We start from the raw sequence: 14,657 nt of genomic DNA, 5'->3' as shown, positions 1-14,657 counted from the left end.
CACTGTGGTTTTTCCTAGTTTGGGTTTTCCACGTAAATTTGGTCTTCTCTTGAGCACAGTGATTCATTGTTTTATCTCTCATTCTTGTTGATAAGGTTGAAACTAAAGTTGATAAGAGAACAAAGTTTAAGTAGTTGATCAAGACTAATTCACCCCCCTCTCAATCTTGGGGTATGTTTTGAAAGGAAGCTAAGGTGTGGAAAACACTTCCTAACACTAATCCAGTGGGGGAGATTCTAAAAAATTTCTCTACAAATCTTCTATTTTAGAAACAAAAATGCATTCATGAGTAGCAAATAAGCATGCATAAAGATAAACACAATGAACACAAGATATATCGTGGGGAAAACCCTTTCGGGTAAAAAACCCCACACTCCAAAAGCATGATACTTTGTATTCTAGTAATCAAAATCTTACAATACAATGCCAACACTTAGTTTCTTCAATAGGAGTCTACAACTACAGCCCACAACCTGGATTAATTCCAGCAACATAACACTTCACTTGCAAAACATTGCATTACTACTACTATCCATGGCTACCTTTTTATAGAGAAATACATAAAAGAAGGAAGCTTCTAGATGGAGCAACAAGATGGGGTTGTGCAAAGCATTTGACCTTATTTTTCGGCCACCAAAAAGCATGCAATGACATGTGTACATCTCCAAATGACTCCCCATTCAAATCTCCTATGTTGGGCACCCAAAATCTACTATTTGGAGGCATGACAGATTCTCTTACGCATCTTACAACCGTCATAACTTACAACACTTACAACTGTAAGAGAATCCATCATAAATTACTAATTTTATCTTATTCTCTTACAACTCATCATAACCCAACTTGGGCACCCACCTTCTCCATGCATAAGGTATCTCCTGCCACTTGTCCAATCACTAATACATTTGGACTAGATTTTTGACTGAGGTTTCCCACAGAGAAGGTATATTGTGGCCAAATTTGATTTTTTTTGAAAAAATGCCCGCATTCGTCGTAATTTCGACGGAAACTACCCATTTGGTTTCGACGAAGAAGGCATTAGCAATGAGAATTTTCTTTTTTTCAAAAAAGTGCTCGAGTTCATCGTAATTCCGACGATAGTGGCCATTACAAAATAAAAAAAGAGGCGGGGAATTGATTCGTGAATTGCAATCCCGCGTAGGCGTCCGTGGTGACTTCAACCCCCAAGAACATCAAACCCACGTCGAAGGCAATCCCATGCAGGAGTTAGATTCAAATTGCCCTAGTTTTTAATTTCATGTTTCAAAAAATATACATGTGGTGGTTAATTGTCCTAGTTTAATCTCGTAAAACCATAGAACTATGATTGAGGAGTGAGCGTTCAATTTTGTATCAGTAATCCCTTCCTCTCGTATACGCGCGTGTTGATCGTTCACATAAGATCACATCTCTTTGCAGCATCGTATCAAACAATTCACGAGCCTTGTCCATGTTTCCACATTTTGCATTCATGTCAAGCAGGGCATTTGCAAGTACAACACCTAACAAAATTCCTCTATCTGTTATGCTTTGGTGGATGTCCATACCTTGTTCCAAAGCTCCCATTTTTGCACAGGCAGGGAGGATGCTGGCAAAGGTTGTGGAATTTGGCTTTATGCCTTCCAATTTCATTTGCTTGAAAGTGTTTAAAGCCTTTTCGACAAATCCATTTTGTGCATATCCAGCAATCGTTGCAGTCCAGGAGACAACATTTCTTTCAAGCATTCTATCAAATAGTTCACGTGCCTTGTCTATGCTTCCACATTTTGCATACATGTCTACCAAGGCAGTTACAACTACAACATCTAACAAAATTTCTCTATCCTTTATGCTTCTATGAATGTCCATACCCTGTTCCAAATCTCCCATTTTGGCACAGGCAGAGAGGATAGTAGCAATGGTCGTGGAATTCGGCTTTACACTTGCCGATTGCATTTGCTTGAAAGTTTCTAAAGCCTTCTAAACAAATCCATTTTGTGCAGTTGCAACTACATCTAACAAAATTCCTCTATCTTTTATGCTTTGATGGATGTCCATACCCTGTTCCAAAGCTCCCATTTTGGCACAAGCTAGGAGTAGGTTGGCAAACGTAATTAAAGAAATGCAATGATCAGCTCTAAAGACATCAAACCACTACTAACAAAACCGAGAGTCTAAAATATGATAGGGAATAGTGTGAGCTGTCCTGAAATAAAATATTTTATTTTCAATTTCAACTAAAACATAATTACTCAACCATTTAATGTTATTAATAAGTGTTTAATTTATGAAAGAGATAAATGGTTGGCCACAAGTACATGAGTTACTAAATGCACACAAATAAGTGAATTTGATATTCAAAACTATCTACAATGAATTCAATTCTTGTCCATTAGTCATTTATGTTTGCAACAAGCATCTTTCTTTGTTTTTCTTAATCTTTATTTATAGTTATGTGCATATTTCACATTATATAATTAGGATATCAATTGCTATGGTTGAACACTAGCATGATGTTTGTGTTGTGGTATAGATGCGTGGAAACATAATTGTGGGATTGTTATATTATAGAGATCATAAATCTAGATATCGCATATTAGTTCTAGCTCTTCTTGGATTGAGTCTAAAGTTGACATACCGTCATAAAACCATTATTAGCAAATCTATCCATTTCTAGTAAAGACAATTGAGAAAGTCATTTTAATATTGAGAGTTTCTTATATGTTTACCTATTGATCATTATTAAGCCATAATATTTAGGTCTATTTATCTCTCTCGCAAAACCTTTGTAAGTGTCCTAGATTGTCCCTACTACTCACTCTTCAATTCAGAAAAATCCTTTCCAGATAATCTTCAAGACTCTCATCTTAAGTTTGTGTCATTCTAAAGATATCATCCCCATGATGATCAGTACCTCTACAATAATCTTTATATTTTGCAAGAAACAACCGTTTTATCTCATCCCATGTATTGATTGTGCTCCTACCCAAGCTCATAAACCATCTCAAGGATGACTCCTTTAAGGTGGTAGGAAAATTTTTGAGTCTATAGGCATCTGTAGTATAGTCAAAACTCCTACAGAGAATATCAAACTCAAACAGAAATGTGTCCAGATCCTCTATCACCAATACATAGAATTTAGGCAGTGAAGATGTTGGAATGTTCTTGAGATTAGCATTATCACGTTGATCAAATATGGGGAACTCAAACGTTGGGCCTAGTGGTGGTGGTGGGTTATTTCCACCAGGAGGTGGGTTCCCTTGCATTGAAATTGTGGGGATTGTTACTATAGGAAATTCTTCTTCTTGAAGACCAAAGAGGAACTGAAGACTACCTTTCAGAAATTCAAATTCGAGGTGGTTCAAATTCTATGGGGTTTGGTAAAGTTCAGCAAAAGGATTTATATTTGGGAAATTATCTTCTGCATGATTAGAATGAGTGGGCATAAATCTACCTCTAGGTTCTCTTCTTCTTCTATGCATGCAGATTCATGAAATTTTTCAAACAATCAAGTATACCAAAAAAAAGTTTAATTGAAAACTAAAAAGAATAATAACCATAGGAGGTTCTTAGTTTGACACCATCCCCAACAACGATGCCAAAAATGTCTACCCCAACAATAAGAATAATAACTCTAATTGAAGTCTCAACCCTGAGTTTGGACATTCATCTGGTAAAGTTACTATTTTCATGGCTAGTGCTCATTTGATTGTCAACCCAGGGACGTAATACTTGAAATGGGTCTACACTATCTATGTACTAAGTTCCTTTAATAGATATTTTGCATTACTACAACAACTAACATTATACGAAAAAGGAAAGCAAGAATAGAAATTATGGAAAGGCTACAGGAAAAACTTATCATAATATTCATAAAAGCAATGTTGGAAAGATCTAATATGGATAACAAAAATTACTCTGTTCTGGCTTGGATGCAAGAACAGTCAGTGGATCTGTTTCCAGTGGCTGCAAGAACAGTCTAAGCAAGAACTTCTACTACGACTAAAGAAAGAAAACTAATTTTAACGAACACACACATAACCACTCACCAAGTGGGCCCCCTTGGATGAGTGATACCAAGCTTCCAGAAAACTACTTTTAACAGATCATAACAACATAATTTCATTCATTGCTTCTTGAAAGTGATTACATATTTTGAAAAGAAACTCAAGAATGACTATAAAAAATCATCTGCTCTATTCTTTTCAATTTTGTCTAACATCTGAGAAAAAGAAGAGCTTACTATAAAAGAGAAGATCAACTACAATAGACAACACAAATCATGCCCAGAAGAAGAGGCGGATGATTGACCGATAAAGAAGATAACTAGAGCTTGGCTATAGGAAACGTGAATCTAAACCGAACCACAGTCTTTGCATGCCATGGCGGTGCTTACAAATTCAATGCCCACTAAAGTTAGACATTTGTAGTGTCGCTTGACTACTCCGCCTATGCCATACCTTTTGCTTGCTCAGCTCCTCTTCAGTTTGATCTTCAGTTATCTCTTACGTAATCTTTCCTTCATTAGGCACGATAGGAGAATATCCACCGGGGCATCATTTATTACCTATGCTACAACAAAAACAACATACAAGGACATACATACACATTTTATTTAATTAACACATCTATTAATTCACATGTGATACTACCCTAAATAATCTGCATGGCAACATGAACAAATCACATGGCTGCAGGAATAGACCGACAAAGTTTGAACATGATTTCATAAGTTCAGGTTTAACACGTGGAATACATATACTCAATTTACAATACATCACTACTACTATGCAAACCAAAAGATGTCAAAAACTTAAGAGTTCTGATGATAAAAACATGACAATGTCTCAACTTCTCAGTATGTAGAGAAGATGGGATATCATTGACTATAGATGCGATAATATATGGAGGAGATAGAAAATACTCAACTCTAGGTGCAATATTATGTAGAGGAGATGGAATATCATCACCTGTAGATGCAACAATAGATGAAGGAGATCTATCCACACAAGTTGGGAAAATAGAAGTCCCAATATTATCCAAATAAACATCAATATTAAACGACGATTAAAAGTCTCTATGTAATTGTTGGATGATAGTCCAAGTAATGAAAGGGCACTTAATGTGTTCAATTTGATGATAAAATCCCTCGAAAGTTGTGATACCTATTATTCTATAGGCCTCATAATTTATATTAAATGATCTATTCTTTTGATATTCGTCATGTGACTCAAGAGAAAGTCTGAGGAGATAGGAAAATAGACCAAACACAACATTAATACTTTATCCCATTTTTCCAAGACAAATAGTTCTTTAAAGTTGGCTTGATAATAAAATGGATGTAATTGTGATTTAAATGACATCACCCCAAAAGTGGAACCTTGTCCTAGTTCATGGTTACGTGTATAATCCCCATATTATCTCAATAGTATCAAACTAAAAAAGCATAGAAGGAAGTGTGGAACCACAAAATAAACAAATCAAAGTACACCCCCCTTAATTTAGTAATAAAGACCCCTCTTCCCTCCCAAACAATTGGGACTTTATAACTATAGTGCATAGAGAAGTACAATTTGGAGCGGAAAATGACACTTTCAAAAAAAGACACATTTCCAAATTGATAGAGCCAAGATGCAAAGTCAAAGGTCAATTTATACACATCAACCTAAAATATTTCAAATATCAACAAATAACTTGTAAATTTTTGCAATCTTTACCCAAAGGAGTGCAAATATTATGCAATTTCAACATGATTTTGTAAACATTGTGCAAATATGAACCAATTTGAGATATTTGAGCTATAGAGTGCAAATATTTACATAATTTATAAATATCTCTTTGAATTTGCAATATTCGTGCCAAATTCATGAGCGAAATGTCATAGATCCATGATCCCTTCAAATTAATGATCACACACAAATTATTTCCACTTGAACAAAATGGAACTCATTAATAAATTAATACATTTCAATTTGCACAAATAAGGCAATGATACTATGTGAAATTTTATAAGAAACTTGAACAAATCAAAACAACAAAGAAATGCAAGTTGTGTGCTAATGAAGAGATAAGTGATTGATAAAATTTAGGTTACCTATGTAAGAAATGAGAGAAATCAAATATCCTAATTTGGAGGTAAAAGTAGGTAAATTAGGTAAATCTTCCAACCATCAACCTCTCTGACTACCTAGGAACATAAGCATGGCATCTAAGTATGATTAAGCATGACACCTAAGCATTATTAAGCACCAACACATGGAAATGTAAAATATTGGACAAACAAGTTAATATCTTCCCATGGTTAATTTAATGCTATGAAATTTACCTAAATAATTGGCAGTACCCCCAAAAGCAATTTATACTTAAAATTCTATAGAAAGATATATAAAACAGTTAAAATTAGTAGCTAACTTCTTTTTTATTAATTTTTGAGTGCTTGCTAAGTTAATCAACACTATTACTCTCTCTTTCTTCGAGAAATCCACCATCTTTAGATTTTGTGGGGTACTCACTCCAACAAGTGCATGGCAAGAAATTATTAGTTCTCTTGATTCCTCATCAAACTCATTGTCCCCCTCTATATTGGTTCAACATCATCTTCTTCCTCAATTAGCCCTTTGATATTGAATAATTTATTTTGAATGCATTCATGTCCTCAACGATATTTGTTTTCATGTAATCAAGACATAATTCTTTCACTCTCTTTTCCTCAATTTATTGTGATGTCATTCTAGTGGGCTAATGAAGTGAATTTCTATAAGTTATTCTATATCTTATATTTATAATAACTTGCCTTCTATTGGTCATAAGTTTCCTCTACTAGCCTTTCCATAATCATTTTTGGGGATATTGAATTTAGACAGAACATGCATACCTCATATTTGATGTGATCCTTAAAACCTCCTGGGAAATAATTGCATGATTTTTTACTATAATATTTTACGTTCTTAAATATAAAGATTGAAATTGATCAATATAATTCTTGATCATACCTATTTATTTTGATTTGGTAATCCAATAGATGTAGCTATTAATAATATTATCACCATAATATGCAATAATTTCCTCTTGGAAAATAGACCAAGTGAAACATATAATTTATTTTTATTTTCATCACCTAGCCAATGATACCAAATGAATTGGTGCCATTTCAAAAATAAGGAAGCCATCGTCACCTTTTGTTGTTAAGGAAATGATGAATTTCAAATAATTTATCCACTGGGGGAAGCTAATTGGTAGGATCTTTACCATTAAATGTTTGTTTCAACTTTGGTATGAAGTGAATAGAATTACGACACATCTTAGGTTTGATTCAAACCCAATGGCATCATTCCCCTTAGGAGATTCCTCTTCCCCCCAATCTTGTTTGCAAGACTCATTATGTTTGGAATCTCTAAGACATTGGTCATGAACACATTTCTCCATCATCTTCTCTAACCCTTGCATCCACTTCACTATAATTAACGAGATTTCATCCTTGTTGGTTTAGTTTTTAATTTGCTCACTTATGGATTCATTATCCATATTAACAGTCTCCTCAATTTCCACATTCTCATTGCTTGAACATTTTTAAAGTCTGAAATGTTATTTATTCTTCTTGTTGAGGAACCATCGTGATAGAAAAAATAATTTTACAATAAGTTACACAAAATAACATCGACTAATCTAATTTAATTTAATTTTTTTGACTTACCATGGCCTATATATGTCATGTTCCAAAATAGATCTTTAATAAATTTACCAATTTGCAACCTTGAGAGTAAATATGGTGGAAACCCTATTTTTTTAATAAATTCTTCATATTTATTAGAGTTTTCTTGAAATCAATGTGATAGGTGTACCAATGCATCCTTGTTCAACCCTCTATAAATTAGGAGAAAATTCATTGAATTACATCTTAAGGAATTGAATTTATTAATACATGTAGTGTCATAAATTGCACCCTATATATTTATGACACTTTCACATTGAGACTGGTGTATTTGTGACAAAAAACTTGTAATTGGGATTTCATCATTCTGACATCATGAGTTTCAAAGGTGAAGCATTAGCAGCCTCTAGTCCAAATTTGGGATCGATTTGGTCAAGCAAGAGAGCGATGCAGAAATGTCCCAAAAAGATTCTAGATTCAAACGGGTATATTCTATATCATGTCTCTTTCAACATGTGTCCCTTCACGTGAAGCACACTTGAAATGGTTATTCTCATCTGTTTCCAACAACCAAACTTATCCTTTCTCTATCATTTTCACAATCACACTCTTAAATCTCTTTCTTTTGTGTTCATAGTGAAGCTCTACCAAAATCTACGCTTGATATCACAATAGCCGAATTTCTATTAAGCACTATTATGTTGTCATCTCAAGAGAAGGGTCTTTGTTGTGCAATGCTTTCCTTTCTCTTAGATCTCTTGTGTCTGTTGTATTACAATATATCATGTTTTTTTTTATCAAATCTCTGATTACATTTAATCATTTATTAGTTAATCTTTATTAAGAGGGGTTTTTCTCCATTAAGTCTGTTTGGTTGTCTGTGGAGGTGGAACACCGAATGGGGGTTTTACTAAGGCAAACCCTTATACAACTCCAACATTTTTTCTTGTCTCGTTGTGTGCAGGTAGAAAAAATTTTCATGGACCATGGAGATCTTTATGGTGTAGTTTTTGGTGCCTTTTTATCCTCTATTCATATAAATAACAACGCAATGTGCATATATCCCCACAACGCACTAGCATTTGAGGTTGAGACTTCCCCACTTTGTTATTAAAGAGTAAATTTCATAAGCTTTTTATTTTTGTATATAAAATATTCATCACTTTTTATATTCCCGTTATTCAACATTTTTTGTTTACAAGTATTGTTTAGTTAGTTAAAGTTCCCCCTTCATATTGATCCTCCTAGCTCACCAGATTGCCAATTAAGTGAGGTATCATTGGGTCATTTTCTCCTCGAGATCTTGTTATCTCAAGGGTAGCGAATCTCCTCCTCTACATTTTGATGAAATCGACATGAATTCCTTATGTTGGATATCTTCATCAAAAGAGTTTGATGCATTCGATAAGGTTTTCTTGAAGGATGATGCTCTGAATAATTTCCTAGAGGTATATCCTTCCACTCGTAAGTCCGCTAAACATGATCCACAACTAGATTCTTCTTCCATGAAAGAAGAAAATTTTGTGAATGTTATCATTGTCTCTACTACCCTAAAGGGCCTAAGAGATTAGCCATATATGTAATTGCGACTAGTCCTTCTCCAGATAAAGTTAAGTCTATTTGTGGTGAGATTTACTTGATCAAAAAAATAATTTCTACAACGTTGTTGCTCATACGTATAACACGAGATGAAACAAGCCAAATGTTTGTCTTTCTAACACTTCTTTACTACCTTCTCATCTATATCTTCCTCAAGCACCTAAACTTGTAGCTAAGAAACCTAATGATCATGATCTTATCGAGCAACTTTGTGTAACTCCCGCAAAGATATCACCATGGAGTTTGCTTCAAACTTCTCTATTTTATCAAGGTATGCTCTAGGAATCTCATCAAATGATTTTGTGGCCTTCTTTTGCTAGGCCTGCGGATGTAAATGCATTGATGGATCATATTCGTGCAAATATGCAGAATATCATGTTCTATTTATATGAACTCCCACCTTGAAGTAAGGAAATTGGCAAATTCATTAATGATAATTGTTTATGTTACTGGTGTTGGTAATAGGTAGACTCTCGTTATACCGGTTTGGCATTCAACATTTATAGTTTGGACTTATTACCTAAGATCAAGATAGATTCAAACTCTCTTGGTACATCTTCTTTGTTTATTTGTGGTTTTGATAACACTGGTAAAATTGCTTTAGGCACTGTTATTTTGTCTTTAAATATTGGAATGGTTACTATTCCAACCTTGGTATATGTTATGTCATGGCCTTTATCTTATTACATTCTTTTGGGTAGACCTTGGTTGAATGATTAAGGAGCAATCTCATATAGTCTTCATGGTTTCAATAAGTTTGTTGCTAATAATCAAGTGGTTGCGATCAAGGATAACCTTGATGTCATGCATTTGTTCCAAATGGTAGTAGTTCATCATTATCTTCTATTGTGACAACATCAACTTTCGTGGTATCCCCTTGTGTTGGTGAAAATTTAGGGTCAAGGTTAAATTAAGATAATAAAACCACTAACTGACTTAATTAACCAGCACATTAAGGAGGAAAGGAATCTAATAGATCTAGGCTTGAAAGACTGAGATTCTGATCAGATTCTTGGTTCCTTTGATAGGGCTTTATCCTCCTTAAAATTGAATTGAATTGAATTATTGAAGATTAGGGCAACATAGTGAACTATTAAGGCAATTTCATAGAAACAGTAAGATGCTAATGTTGTATGGGGTCATAAATATGTATTTGAGCAGAAGAAGATGATTTGAATTTGTTCCTAGAAGTTCGACCTAATTTTTCAAGACTCGGCAGTATAAATTCACAATGGTCCTCTATATTTTTGGTTGTTGAAAGCTGAACTTGTTCATCTCTGTGAATCTTTTCGATCCTCCTTAACATAGCTCTATACCTGTTCCTACACAGTGAAAAGGGGAAATATGTTGGTAATAGGGGTTTGCCATAGGTCAAACCTTGATTTTGGAATTAACCATAAAATTGTATTGAAAATGTAAATGTAGTACAACAATAAAACAATTTCCTTTTGAGGGAAATGTTGAGAATAAATGAAACACTAATGATATAACTTTAATGAAATTTGGTTTGTCTCCATAAACAAATTAGGGTTTCATGTAGGTTGTCTTCATAAAATATAAAATGGGAATGTCGTCTCCAATGCTTGAATCTTGACTTCACTTTTGCTCCAATGCTTCATAAAAGACTGATTGCTTGCTCACCTAAATTTTATAGAGTGTGATTGAGATCTTGAATTTGTTAGGTTTAAAATGAGAGGGGTAGACCTCCTTTCATACTTTCTTGTCAACAATCCAATTGAATTTCCAACCTAAGCCGACATTGGATCTAATTTCCCACTCTCATTATGTGATTGTTGAGAGAGGACAATTTAGGGCCCAATTGAGGAGCCTAGGGCTTATACTCCTTAGTCTTTATTCAGGCCCAGGGCGTGGTATGCCCTGGTCCTACAAATCAAGACTCTAGACAGGGGGGTCAAGCTAGAAAATGGGTCAAAATGTGATATAGATGAGGCGTGTGAGCAGAATCACTATTGCAATCAGGCCTTGGAGGATGGAACACCAAAGTGAGCCTAAGTGAGGACAAAATTACAAGCGAGTACAATTTAGGGTGCTACATTTAGCCCCCACTTTAGCAGAGTATGAGAGTAACCATACTCATAGTTAAGTACAAAGATTTGCACTGAAAACTTTCATCAAGATATCAAAGAGACAAGACACACTAAGCCCCCAGCGACTTTAGGATCTTACTACTCCAATCTCAAGACAAAAGGGATATCATAAGAAAGAGGAAAGAGAGAGAGCGCATGATTGCTAGCCTAGTAAGATTTGCTTACTGTAAATCATGAAAAAGAAAGATACCAAATTACAAAGTAAATGAGCATTGAAACTGTTACCAAAATTTTGCACATGCCAATTTTGGTGCCCTAATGAAGCCTTGCATTCGTTCATTATGAAAAGATCAAATCATGAACCAAGAAGAAATGCACTATTTTTTCTAACTTGTTTGCTTCATGTGCAGATACGGGAAAGTAAGATAGCATGTGGGTTAAAATGTGGCTCCCACGAGGGTTGAGCGCAACATGTTGTAGATCACAAAGACATCTATGTTCCATTGCAGATGAAATGGTGTGGCTATTAAAACCTTAAGGCCAAAAGAAACTCAGAGCAAAATGCAATCGGCCTATGTAAAGCTTTTACTTGGGCGCCAAAGAGGGTTTTAAAAGGCCTTGGAGTTTCTAAGCGGTTTCAATTGCTAGGCAGGAAGACCTTTATCCCACATTGGCCGCGCGGAGGGAGTTTATCATATTTAAATATAAGGCCACATATAACTATAGTGTCAAATCTTACGAGCTTTTGGCAAGAAGAGGCAGCTCGTGGCCTAGTGGACCCCGTGCGTGCGCATCTCAAGGCATCCTAATTTTGTGATCGACTGGCAGGAGGAGGTTAAAGGTCGAGCAAGTTGAAGAAAGATCAACGGTGATGCGAGAGATCTGATGACGGTCACTAAGGCACAAATGAAAGATGCACACTAGGTTATCATCGCGACTTGGCAACTGATGATGTGGCGGAACAGAGAGTATAAGACCAAAGTTGAGGTGGCGGTCCAGTGGTTGGTGACATGGCACAGATGGGCAATGTCGAGCAGATCTTGGCCGCGATGAGTCCCGAAAAGGTTTCATCGAAAGCTCAGTTCCATCGACATGGAGTAGACCTTGGCCACGATGAGTCCCAAAAAAGTTTCACCGAAGGCTCAATTTCTTCGACATAATAATATCGATGAAACCGTAGGTTCGATGAGACTGGTAAATGGCTCGTCGAGAGAGTAGTTTGGCCGAAAGAAGGATATCTAACAGAGCAAGATGCGTGGCAGGCCCGACAGATGGGTGATGCCCAGGTGAATCTCATGAGCCAATCAGAGGGTGACACATGTTGACACGCGACACAAGAGAGAAAATCAGACGAGGTTAAAGGTCAAGCAAGTTGAAGAAAGATCAACGATGATGTGAGAGATCTAACGACAGTCGCTATGTCGCAATGAAAAGATGCTTGCTAGTTATCATAGCGACTTGGCGACAAAGCACATGCGGAAAAGGCAAAGGGGAGGTGAGTGGCTAAGAGGTTAAAGATCAAGAAGTTTGAGGGTAGATCAACGACCGTCGCTATACCGCAAGATAAAAATGCTCGCTGGTTATCTCATACGAATTGGCGGCTGATGATGTGGCCATCCAAGTGGGCTCAGAATGAATGAGGATGTGCCACATGGTAGAGAGAAGATGAAGAACCATGAGCAGACCAAGAGTAAAGATCGAGCGATTGATCACATCCAATGGTCGGGTGGACAGATCTAACGGTGGTCACTAAGTCACAAGGAAAAGTTGCTCACCCAGTTATCGATGCGACTTGGTGACAAGGTGGGTCCAGGTCCAGATGGAAGACAAAGTGGACCCACGAGCAAATCAGAGGCTGACACGTGGTGAAAGTCTACAGATGAGCGGATGTCTAAGTTAACCTTGAAATTGAACTTCAAAGTGGTTCACCATTTCAAAATGGTTCAAAATGGTTCAGTGGTTCAAAGTTCATTGGTTCAATGCTTCAAAGTGGTTCAATGGTTCAAAGTTCATTATCGTCACTTATTCTCGTGGGCCCAGGATGAAGAAAGCAAACAAGCAGAGATAAAAACAAACGATGGGGCCCGCTAGGAAGTAAACAAAAAAATTAAATTCAAGTGACCATGGTCAATGCAAGCAATCCAGTGGCTAGCAATAATAAAAATTGCACGATGGACTCAGAACTGGTTGTTCGAATAGTGAAAAGCCCGCCAAGCAAGGAGATGATTTCTACATGAAAGATTAACGCAAATGCTTGTCTGAATATGCAAGTGTTACATACCGTTGGAAAGCTCGCGAAACAAGAAGATCGTTTCCACAATCATTTTTTAACAGAAGTTTCAACACGGAGAGCAGTTGCCAGAGAATGCATAAGATTTTCTCAGTGGGATTTCTTTTTAATATAGTCACAGTTCAGTTCATCATGCAACTTTCACATGGGGATAACTATTTTTCGCATTTAGATATGCAGATTTTTAAACAGGAGGATCAGTGGTAGTCCTTTTGAGCAGTAAAGATTATTATTTTACAGTATTGTGCATGAGTTTTTATGCCATTTTTGGGCAGATTCGCCCAAGGCTTTTCTCATGTAGTGTTTTTAGGGTTTTTGAAGGGGATTCATCATAATTTCTATATATTCCTTCTCTCCTGCTTTTTTAGCTCTGGTTCTTTCTTTTTTGCATACACATTTTTGCAAAAAAGCATTGTAGCTCAGCAGTATTTAAGTTTTGTAACAACACTCCTTTATTTTCCAGTAATATAGCAATAGATTTTCCTTCTTGGTACTTCTTGTATTATCTAGTGAATGAATGATTTGATAGTTTCATGTGATTTTTATCCTCAAATTTATCCAATTCAATCAATTTGTGGTGCAAGGAGATACTGTTAGATGCAGGTTCTAGTTTGTGTTCATTGATTTTAATTGCTTGAAGTTGTGAAAACTTGTTGTTTTCCTTCATGCATGTATTAAATTCATCCCTTTCTAGGAATTTTTTATGCATCTACATGTTCAGTTGAGTTGTGAAGCAATCAAGGTCATTTGTTGAAGCTTTTGTGAGTTAGGCAGGTTGCAGATCTTAGATAAGATATTTGGTGCATCACCTTCATTAGAATAGATTTTCATTACATGCAAAGCTTTCTATCCCTTTCTATCCCTTTTCTTATCAATAGTATTTATAAGAGATTCACCAAACGGGAAGTCGGCCTGATCTCCAAAGATTCACCTTCACTTTCAGCAACCCACAGGCTTGAAGGTGTTTCCATGTTTCACAGGATTGCTTGTTTTCGAACTTAGCATCATGGGTGCAATCCTCTGTGACAACAGAAACATGTCATGGTGTGTGCATAAAGTGTCAGATTGAGTGGAGTGTATGCCACCACAT

The sequence above is a fragment of the Cryptomeria japonica genome, chromosome 10, assembly GCF_030272615.1.
Source record: "Cryptomeria japonica chromosome 10, Sugi_1.0, whole genome shotgun sequence".
NCBI lineage: Eukaryota > Viridiplantae > Streptophyta > Pinopsida > Cupressales > Cupressaceae > Cryptomeria > Cryptomeria japonica.
Note: the sequence above shows the minus strand (reverse complement) of the source record.